The following is a 12,005-nucleotide window of genomic DNA, read 5'->3' as shown; positions in this document are numbered from 1 at the left end:
TCATGAATCATTCCGTCTTCACATTGAACTCTTGATGCTTCCCTTCCACCAAACCACCCGACTTCCTCAATTTTTCTTCATTCTCGCTAACAATTTGGTAATGAAATATTGATTTTTAGTTAGATTCAAATAGATGTTATTAGGTTTGCATTGATAAATCGTTCCTTTTCGCTGGCTGGAAGTGCCTCAGTCAAATCTTAACTGCGCATTCATACCTGGTGATGTATTAATTTGACGTATTTGTCACCTAGCTGCCTGCCTCAGACTGAGACAAGGGTGTCTGTCTTAATTGCTGCTTTTTCAAGGATGAGATGTAATTTCAGCTGATTTATTTTTGAAGATTCCTATCTTTTAAAAATAAAAAATAATGTCACTGGAAGCATTTTAATAAGTTGTTTGTACAAGAAGAAACCATTTGACTGATTTTTAGTGCAGTAAAAATGTAAAGAAAATATTTTGTTTATGCTTTGTTTTCCATTCATGAAACAAAAGGAATTATCTCCCTTTTTTTATGCAGATCTGTGATGCTAATTGTTTGAGTTATTTTTATAAGTTGACATTCTTGTATTGTGCAGAAAAGTGGGTTCTTTTTAGTATTTATCCATTATTAGGCACAATTCATTTTATGCTTAAAATATTATTTTTGTTCAAAGTGTAGCTGTAGCTCACAGAAGATTGTACACATATACAACAAAATAATAAAATGAAATAAGCTTTATGCTTTGTAGAATTATCAATGCAAGGAATAATTTTTTCTGCAAATATATATATGTATATATATATATATAGATATATATATATATATATATATATATATATATATATATATATATATATATATATATATATATATATATATATATGAAATTGTGAAAGAATGAGTCTCAACACATTGGAAAAGTTTGGGGCAGCCACTTGTATATTGTCCCTGGCTGCAAAAGGTTTAAAGAAAACAAGAAGTTGTTGTTAGGTTGAGTTCCAGGATTAAACTGAACTGGTTTGGAAAGATGGAGGTTTTATATGCTGTGAACCAGAAGGGGCGTCAGTCTAGGCACTGGAACAGTAAGTGAAGTCAGTCTGGGTGCTGGAACAGGAAGTGATGTCAGTCTGGGCACCAGAACTGGAAGTGACGTTAAATCAGGCAGGTTTTCCCATATTTGGTCTGCAGAGATAACAGGAATAGGTTTAGAGCACCCCGTCACCCCCTGACCTGGTGGGTAATTACCTCCACTTGGTTCACTCAGCTGCTCCTAGTCGCACATTAGTGACAATATATATATATATATATATATATATATATATATATATATATATATATATATATATAATATACACTGTGAAGGGATTCAGACCACACAAGAAAAGGTTTGGAGGCAGTCCGCCTGTATATTTGAAATAGGCTGTTGAATGTGAAGGTTTTGGTTCAAAATTGACATGGTCTTGACAGACTTCAATCCAGAACAGAAAAACACAGATAGGCAAACATGGCAGTCTGAAAGTCGGACAGGGCCGGGGCTGGAACCAGAAGTGATGTCATTGGGCCCAGAACCGGAAGTGATTTCATCGGGCCCCAGAACTGGAAGTGACATCATCGAGTTCAGGTGAAATTTCCTGTAGTTGGTCTGCTGATGGAAAAGAGGAAGGATCAGTGCATTCTGCCACCCCCTGGTCTGGCATGGAATTATCCCTTTTCAAGTCCTTCAGTTGCCTCCCATTAGCATGTGTGTGAGATATGAAACGAAGACCAGGGACACCAGGGAGTGCCGGCAGGCGCTCATTGGGAGGCACCTAGAGCATGTCCGGGTGGTTATTAAAGGGGTTGCCTCCCTCCATTCAATGGCTGGAGTCGGGAAAAAGAAAGACAGAGGACCGGAGGAGAGCAGTGGAGGTGGACCTAGAGAGAGAGGCATTGTGTGAGGCCTGGACTTTGGGGGAGTACTTGGTTATGTGCTGTGTCATCTATACTAATAAAAGGCAAAGCCCTCACTGACTCACTGACTGACTGACTGACTGACTGACTCACTCACTCATCACTAATTGTCCAACTTCCCGTGTAGGTGGAAGGCTGAAATTTGGCAGGCTCATTCCTTACAGCTTACTTACAAAAGTTAGGCAGGTTTCATTTCGAAATTCTATGCATAACGGTCATAACTGGAACCTCTTTTTTGTCCATATGCTGTAATGGAAGAGGCGGAGTCACGTATCGTGTCATCACGCCTCCTACGTAATCACGTGAACTGAAAACAAGGAAGAGATTTACAGCACGACTTAAACGCGGGAACGAAGGTAAATGACGTTAATTGTTGAGTGTCTTTTAATACTGTGTAAGCATACATATTAACACATGTGCAATTAAACGTGTGCATTTACGGGGTGATTTCGCAGGCTTAAAAGCTCGCCTTTTATTAAAAAGGTAAATGCAAACTGTTTTCATTCTGAAGGGCACAAACCACATTGTATTTCAGCCGTTAAACGCGCAAAAATGTTGGTACACCAGATAAATAAGCGCAACATATTATCAGTTGTATTGTATGCTTACAATACATATAGAAATGTGTTAATCGTTAACTAATAGTATGGGATGGAGTTTTTCAACTCCCGCCTTGATTTAAACGATTGCATGTCTTGGTGGGTTTGCGTAACTTATTGTCAATATCTTTACACCTCTTTTTAAGACTTATTGACTGAAACGGGCTTTCACGAAAAAAGTTAGGGCTTTGCTACAGGATACACCCTCCACAAGTTAAGGAAGTAAAAATAAAGGTATATATTTCTGTTTTATTTAAACCTTTTAAGTTCGTATGCATAGCCCCATTTGGCTGTTTTAGTTTTTTTTTTTCTTTCTTCAGTAATATTTAATCTCCTTAAAGAAAAACAACATATGCATTTTACTTTTTTTGTATCTCTTTAGTAATATTTTAGTGTAAAAGGATAACCAGTATTTAAACCTTTTATGTTACTTTATAAAGTTATTTTACACTATGTTGAAAAATTAATAAGAAAGCTACATATTTTGGCAGCTGCTGCTTTAATTTTCAATTAAATGAAAAAAGCTCTCCATGAGAAAACCTCAATGAAGAAGAAACAGTTTGCACTATCTAAAAAGGAGGAACCCTCATTTATAAAGGTTTGCTGCAGATGACTTAACTGAAAATAAATGAATAGTTCCTATGTGTATAATACATATTTATCTATTTGACTTATGCCTTTATTCCAGCAACTTGCAACATCTGAGGTACAATTTGTTACATTACTTTTGTTTTTTGCAGCACAGGCAGGTGAAGTGACTTCCTCAGGGTCACACAGTGGTGTCAGTACCAAGATTTGAACTGACAAGCTCCGGGTTTGCTGAAATATTACTGAAGAAAGAAAAAAACGAAAACGGGCAAATGGGGCTATGCATACAAATGTCCATCCATCCATTATCCAACCCGCTATATCCTAAATACAGGAGTCAATCCCTGCCAACACAGGGCACAAGGCAGGAAACAAACCCCGGGCAAGGTGCCAGCCCACCGCAGGGTGCACACACCCACACACCAGGGACAATTTAGAATCGCCAATGCACCTAACCTGCATGTCTTTGGATTGTGGGAGGAAACCGGAGTACCCGGAGGAAACCCAGACAGACACGGGGAAAACATTCAAACTCCACGCAGGGAAGAAAACCGGGTCTCCTAACTGGCACCTTTCACTGCGCCACCATACCGCCCGCATACGAACTTAAAAGGTTTAAATAAAACAGAAATATATACCTTTATTTTTACTTCCTTAACTTGTGGAGCGTGTATCCTGTAGCAAAGCCCTAACTTTTTTCATGAAAGTCCCTTTCAGTCAATAAGCCTTAAAAACAGGTGTAAAGCTAAACTTGCAGCACCAATCACAGGCCCGATTAGAGAGCGGGAAGCTGTGATTTGTCGTCTCCCTCCCATGTAACAATCACAGCCCGTGTTACAACGCACTATGTATGTATGTGTATATGTATATATGTGTATGTGTGTGTGTATGTATGTATGTGTGTATATGTATGTGTATATATATGTTGATATGTGTGTGTGTGTGTGTATATATATATATATATATATATATATATATATATATATATATATGTGGATGTGTATATGTATATATATGTATATATATGTATATGTAGATATGTGTATATGCAGATATTGTAAAAGGTGCTATATAGCGCCCGACCCGGCACAGACTCAGGCAGAGGCACGTACTTAAATAAATGCTTTTTTTTATTTATCTTCAGCCGTGGGGCACGCCTTCCCTGTGTCCCACAGGCCCAACACAGTCCCAAATACACTCACAAATACTCTATCCACCTCAGCACCACCACTCCTCCTCAGGCTTCGTCCTCCTCCTCCCGACTCTGGCTCTCTCGAGTGGTGGTGGCTGGCCTTTTTTATACCCCACCCGGAAGCGTTCCAGGTGCTTGATTACCTGATCCTAATTGACCTTCCGGGTGGGGCTGACGAGTCGACCAGCTGGGCTGGAAAGTCCATGCAGCTCCCCCTGGTGGCCATCCAAGCCCCCAACCAGGCTGTGGAGGACTCCATCTCCCATGGAGCCTTGCGCCAGGTTGGGGAATCATCGTCCACCAGGGAGGCTGCCACAAAGCGTCCCGGGGGAGGTACTGAGCTGCCCATGGTGGCTCCCCCGGAATAGATGCAGCAGGGGCGTCCCTACCGGGCATGGGACCCGGCTGTCCTTCACAATATGTATATATATGTATATATGTATATGTCTATATATGTTTACATAACCTCTTTAACACACTACTTCTCCGCTGCGAAGCACGGGTATTTTGCTAGTTTGTATATAAATGTATAATAAACGTGTTTTGGGTTTTGTACCTACGGTGTCCGCCTGTCTGTGTCCGGTTCATATTCCACAATACATATTTACCTTATATAAAAATTGAGTTTGAATTATTTTTGGTGCATTTTTCATAAGGAAATATCTTTACATTTTCTGTATATCTATGGCAACATCTTTTCAAGGTATTGCTGGTGTCATTTCTCAGCCAGGATACATGTTTTATGTATCTATCCTTCATGTTTGATTATTTGATTTATGTTACTTATGTGTAAAATTCTTTTGTATTTTGTTTATGTATGTAACCTTCCTGTGTTATTTTCGATGTGATTTGTGTGTGATTCCCCAAGAGGCGGAGCCACTGCCAATTATCACCAGGAACTGCCCTCTGCCCTATAAATCCAAACGATCTCCCAAAGTCCCCTGCAGTTCACTCTGGAAGCACTGAAGAGTGGTGAGTTTAGATCAGTCTAGAAGAGAACATACTATTCAGCCCAACAAAGCTCTCTAGTCTTATCCACTTAATTCTTCTAAAATAACAAGTCTAGTTTTGAAAGTTCCTAAAGTCTTACTGTCTTGCGCATTACATGATTTTAAACACTCCAGTAATGTCTCCTCTTAATCTTCTTTTGCTTGAACTGAAAAGTTCTTTTAATCTTTCCTCGTAATTCATTCCCTGTATACATGGAATCAGCCTAGTAAGTCTTGCCTATACTTTTTTCACTGCTGCTATGTCCTTTTTGTACCCTGGAGACCAAAACTGCATATGTACTCCAGGTGAGGCTTCACCAGTACATTGTAAAGCTGAAACATAACCTCCGTGGAGTTGTGCGCTATACATCGTGTTATATAACATAACATTCTGTTAACCTTCTTAATGGCTTCTGAACACTGTCTGGCAGTTGATAGTGTTGAGTATACTATGACTCCTAAAACCTTTTCATAAGGTGTACTTATCTAGTACTGTTGTGTATTCATGGTAAAGACGTTGGAAGCATGCACTGATAGCATGTTGCCGCATCCACCACATGATGATCCACTTGTTTTGGAAACCGAGTGCAGCGGGTGAAACCTCAGCACCACATTGAGTTTTTTTTTGGGTGGGTGGAGTGTCAATCCTGCCACCAACCCCCAAATTTTCTCTGTAAGTTGGAGGACCTGCTTGCAGGGCTGGATGCAGATTAATGTCATACCCAGGATGAAGCAATTGCAGGTTAACACTAGAATCCGTGACGCCTATGAAAAAAGTTGTAATCCCGGGCCACCTTAAATTCCTTCGTACCTCCTCATCAGCGTCTTTGTTTTGCAAATGTAGTGATTGGCACTGGCAGCAGGCAGCCTGCTCACTCATCCCCACACAGAGGCAACAGAAGTTAGCTCAGATGCTGAACTCTCTTTATCTGGCAGTGAGGTGTTTGGAATTGTACAGGGTGAATAATGTATCGTTATTTGGAATGCACACATTTCATGTGTGCTCCGTGTCTACAATGATCTGGGTAAATGTAGGATAACAGGAAATGCGAAGCATGAAATGTTGAACACATAAGTAAAACAAAAACTTTTTTGCATGTTATAGTACTACTGACAAAATGTTGACATTCTTGAATTAAAATGCACTTATTTTTTTATGCTTGTACTTTTTGTGAAATTGTTTATTTGATATTTGGACTTCAATCTTCACACTTCATGTCAACATTTTGTCATTAGTGCAAAAATGCAAAAAGTTTGTTTTAGTTATATGTTCAACATTTCTTGCGTCACATTTCCTGTCATCCTACATTTACCTAGATTGTTATAGACACAGAACACACGTGAAATGCATGTGTTCCAAATAACAATTTATTAATTACCCGAGGAGAGTGTATAAATATTTATTCCAAAGCCTATTCGCAAGACTCTTTCTTGGAAAAATACAACTTTTCTATCAGAATATACATAGCAATTAGGCTGCATTGGTTGGCAATAGACCCAGCATGCTGCAAACAGCCTGGTTCTCTAATGCCAGGCTTTTAGGGTGTGCAAATAGAGAAAGTACATTTCCAGACGATACTGATTGAAGCATCCAGATATACAGGTCACATTCAAGCCACACATAGACCACATACAAAAGTGGCCTGTCCTCAGATTGTCAGCCTAACAGATGACAATCAGAGCATTGTAATCTTACCATTGTGATGCCATAGACCATAAACATACGTATATTTAATTTAATTTAGGTCCCCAAAATAAACACAAAAATTGTAATGAATATAAAGAGTAATAATCATCTTTAAACAAATAACTATAATTCCTGTTTACCATGTTCAAGCCAATGTATGCAATGAATGCAATATCACCATCCACTTATTGCATAGTATTCAGGAAGTTTTAAAAATGACAAATCAACTGTAGTGAACTTTTTAGTGAGCCCGGAGTGAATATGGAGAATCTCATCAATCAAATCATAGATAGTTTTGTACAATAGAGGATGATATTTGCCAAGTTTTAATATAATAAGTCTTTACCAATGTATTCAAAGCCTAGACTTATAGTCATGTTGCCATATTGATCTTTTAATTTTATTTTCCAGTTTCCGTGTCTCCTATGCTACCTTGGTTGGAGAATGATTATTATTATTATTATTTTTATTGTTGTTCTTTTATTAAAAAAATGAAATACTACAAATACAAAGCTTCAGGTAAATAATTTACATTGATCTTTATGTTACTCTAAGTACCAGGAATGTTCTGTACAAATCGAACATGGAACTATGGTGGGAAAGTAGTCCACCATGCCTTTCTGCAAGTATTTAAAAAATCCTTCTATCACATTTCAAGAACTAAGATCTTCAACAGCATCAGTGGTTTTAACTCTGCATTGAAATAAAAGTATTACTTTGATCCTCTGTAACTTAATTGTTCAACACCAATGATCAATCTCTATACTAAAGCAATACATTGTGCCACTGGTATACTAATTTCTATCATTCTTAATGTGGTAAAATTGAATTATTAGTAGATGGTGCCCTCGGCACGCATGCAAAGTGTGAGACCTTCACGTTGTGAGGTATTGTGTTGATATCTTAACATAGACAGGAATCTGTATTAACATTTTGTGGTGGCAGCCAAACACACATCAAATGAGGGAAAATTATTAAATAATAAATGTTACATATTATATGGGGTTGCCCAGGGAAAGATTCTAACAAAATGACTTAGAGTAGGAGGCAACCCATACAGAGAAACTCCAAAGAATGGAAATTTCATTTAACTGCCAGTTTGGGAAGCCGGGATCACTGCAGAAGGGGTATGTCTTGCTATTGTGACCTGAAATAGAATTCTATAGGAAACGTTTCTCACAGACACTTGAGAGAGCAAAGTAGAGGGACTGTAGCCCCCAGAAAGGAGAATTTCAAGTGTCATCCAGGTGACTAGTGGTCAGGAATTCCATCTCATTCTAATGGGACTAGACATACTGCTCAGAGAAAAAATAAGACCATGGAGACCTAGAACAAGGCTTCAGTTTGCTTGAAGGTAACGTGGATTATGTCTAATAAACAGTTGTACTAACAGTTTAGTAGTGCTGTTGTCATGTGTACTTGCATTTCCAACCAATCTGCAGCATGATGCCACACTCCAGTATCATGATTAACAGAAAACACAATCATAAACACAGTAATTTTCTCCAGATATTCAAACAGGAAAGCAGAATCATATTAATAATCATTGTTAAAAAGTGGAAAACCTATTTTGGCAAGTTAGAAAAATTTTTATGCTTTAGATATAGTATTTTGTTAAAGATGATTTTTATATTTTGAAAAAATAATCTTAGAGCTTTATTATTCTAATAAGCTTGAATTTTATTTTGTTGTCAGAGAAAGATTTAAATTTTTTTCATTAAAATTTTCATGACATCACAATGCCATTTTAGAAGCTATTATGGGAGGATAATGTGTTGCTAGAGAATCTTACCGGATTCCTATTGAAGAAGATACACTAATAAATTACAAGGCATCACACGGGCCAGTTTGGTTGAGATATGGATTTGATCAGCGAACAAGTGTGGTTACTTAGTCTTGATGTTGATATTCTGGTTTAGACTAGTAGCTTGTTTGCTATGATTTGGTTTTCATCTTAGTGTTTTGGCTCTCGTAAAATAATAGAATTTGGATGAAAAACATTTTGCATGTCATGTCTGACTGTAACTATAATTAAAATCTCTGCCTTGAAATAAAACTCTTTCAGTTTTTCGATTTTATTTTCAATTTTTGGGAAAGACCTTTTGTTTTTGAATTACTCCTACTTAACATCATAGAGGTTGCTCTTAAACATCCATTGCCAGAAGATTAAGTGGTTGGTATCCACGCTGTTGTGCCACTTCATGTTTTCATGCCTGGAATGACAGTCACAGAGGATTAACCTGGAAGCTACTATATAAACTTGAATGAAGGCAAACAAGGGGTGCAGTGACCACAGGAGCTACCAATGGGAGCACTAATCTGGTGGCTTTGTAGTTATAGATGAACATTCTCCTAACAAAGGAGGATGGGAAACAAAAGGTTTTATTATGTGCAATGTCTCTTGCATAAGATAGAAAATGCTTTTTTGCAGGTTATGTTTAGTGATGAGTTGTCCAAATGAAGCAAAGATATTATTAACATATATGTTTCTGGAGGTCTTAAAACCATGTTTCTCAAATGATTTGAGTTGCCTTTAGACTTTTTAAGATTGTTAAGCAGTAAAACTTAAAAATAACCTTCATGGTCACTTAATACCAAATTAATAATAAAATGAAAGCAGAAGGCATCATGAGGTTCATAGGAAATAAACCGTGGAGTCCCAAAAGAGGCCAAACTAAAGTGAAAATCGGAAATTAGCAAGACTAAAGCCAACTACAGTAAACCTGAAATCTTATCAAATAGACTTGATCTGTTTACTAACATATGAGGACAAATTCATAAAATCCTGTACCATAAAGAATTAAAATGAAAGCAAGATTTGTAGTTTTTCTTTGTTTTAGCAGTGTGAGAAGCAGTCCGGACACAGACAGACGGACATCGTTATGTCACCCAACACACGTTTATTCTATACAATATTTACAGTATTCAATGCACACACCCAGTGCCTCCAGCACCAATCCCCCAAAGTCCAGGCCTCTCTCTACAGTGCCTGCTTCCTTCAGGCTGCCTCTACTCCTCTCAAACACGACTCTCGTCCACATCCACCTGACTCCATTCATCGTTTGCAGGTAGGCGGTCCCTTTTATACACGCCCGGATGGGCTCCAGGTGCTTCCCGACACTCCTCCACGGACACTTCCCTGTGTGGCGGAAGTGCCGGCTGTGCTCCCGGGTGTCCCCAGTCTCCTTCCCCCTAGCACTTCCGGGTGTGGTGGAAGTGCTGAGGTCCAGGGCTCTCCAGGCACTGGGGCGCACCCTGGCGGTGACCACGGGCCCCTACAGGGTTGAGCTTCCCAGCTCTGTACCCGTGGCCCCCAAAGGAACCAGGGCGGTCGACCCCTCGTGGTCCAGAGGAAGCATGAGCCCTCCTCCTGTCCTTCTGGGCATCCTTGCTGGGTGCCACCCCCAGCCGCGTGCCACAGCAGTTAACAAAATCCACTAGAAGTCTTCTTAAACATACAGACATGTCAAATGAGCTCAGCTTCCTCTAACACATACAGTACAATGTTGTGCACATGACAACAATGTCTTTAGCTTAGCTTTTAGCTCAGCAATGTGCGCCACAATATAAGTGGCAAACGTAAAAAGACAAACATAAATGGCAAAAATTAGAACAGAACACAAAACTGCAAAATCTCTCAAATGTCTGTAAATCCTAAACGAGATTGCCCTCTACAAAAATAAAACTTTTTTTTTTAGGTTATTCTCTTATTTTTGACAGATAGACACAGACTCTTAACTTGCTCAAATAAAGAACTAGCAAGTGGACACTGACTGAACTCATCTTTATGGAATCACCTTAATGCACATACTGTAGGTATGAAACCTTCATTATATCAAGTCATATTGTAGTCATGCCTTTGTGCTGCTGCCAACCACTGGATCATGTAACCCACTGTCATGTAAACGTGGCAGGGAATGCAGAGTAGGACTCTGTGTGAAGAAGGCATATGCAAATGAACAGCCAACTTCCTTTAGGGGTAAACCTCATGAAACAGAATAAACACATTCTACGAGGCTTGCCAGAGGGATTCTGATTGTCCATGCTAGTTAACTTGTGATGGTGTACAGAAAAATTTCAACGAGCAAGCATGGGTACTCTTCAACTCAGATGCATTCTGTACTATAAGGCCATTGTTGTATTTCAGCCGGGGTTTCAAATCCTTATTTTCTGTCTTGTTTTATCATTTTTTATTCTTTTGTTTTCATTTTATTTCTGTTTATTTGAATTTTTCTTTGTACAGTAATCCCTCACCTATCGCGGGGGTTACGTTCCAGAGCACCCCGCGATAGGTGAAAATCCGCGAAGTAGTGACCTATATTTATTTTATTATTTATACATGTGAATTTCCCATCGGGATTAATAAAGTATCTATCTATCTATCTATCTATCTATCTATCTATCTATCTATCTATCTATCTATCTATCTATCTATCTATCTATCTATCTATCTATCTATCTATCTATCTATCTATCTATCTATCTATCTATCTATCTATCTATCTATCTATCTATCTATCTATCTATTTTAAGGCTTTATAAACCCTTCCCACACTCTTATAAACCTTTCTCACTCTCTTGTTAACCTTTCCCACGCTCTTATAAACACTTCCTATGCTCTTAAACACTTTCTACATTCTTAAACACTGCAGACCAACACTGCACGCAGCGATTAGACGTCAATGTGTCTGCACTCGCTTTGTGAAGGGGGGCAGCTGAACTCTCAGCAGAGCAGAAATGGACTTTGTGCTGCTTCTGCCAAAATGCCTGCTTGTCGCTCTGCGCGTTCGGAAGGAGGAGGAGGAGGAGTGGGGGGTGTGAGGGCTGAACGCACGTTCGCTCAAACCCCCCTCCCCGGAGGCGCAGTAAGCTCCTGCCACTTCGCATTGTCAAGGGGGTGGGGAGCTGAATGAACTCTAAGGAGAAGTGGACTTTGTGCTGGCTTTGTGCTGCTTGTCGCTCTGCGTGTCAATAATTTAAAAGCCTGTACAATCAGGCTTTTAGGTGTACATCACCTATT

The sequence above is a fragment of the Erpetoichthys calabaricus genome, chromosome 9, assembly GCF_900747795.2.
Source record: "Erpetoichthys calabaricus chromosome 9, fErpCal1.3, whole genome shotgun sequence".
Classification (NCBI taxonomy): domain Eukaryota; kingdom Metazoa; phylum Chordata; class Cladistia; order Polypteriformes; family Polypteridae; genus Erpetoichthys; species Erpetoichthys calabaricus.
This window is presented reverse-complemented; position numbering follows the sequence as displayed.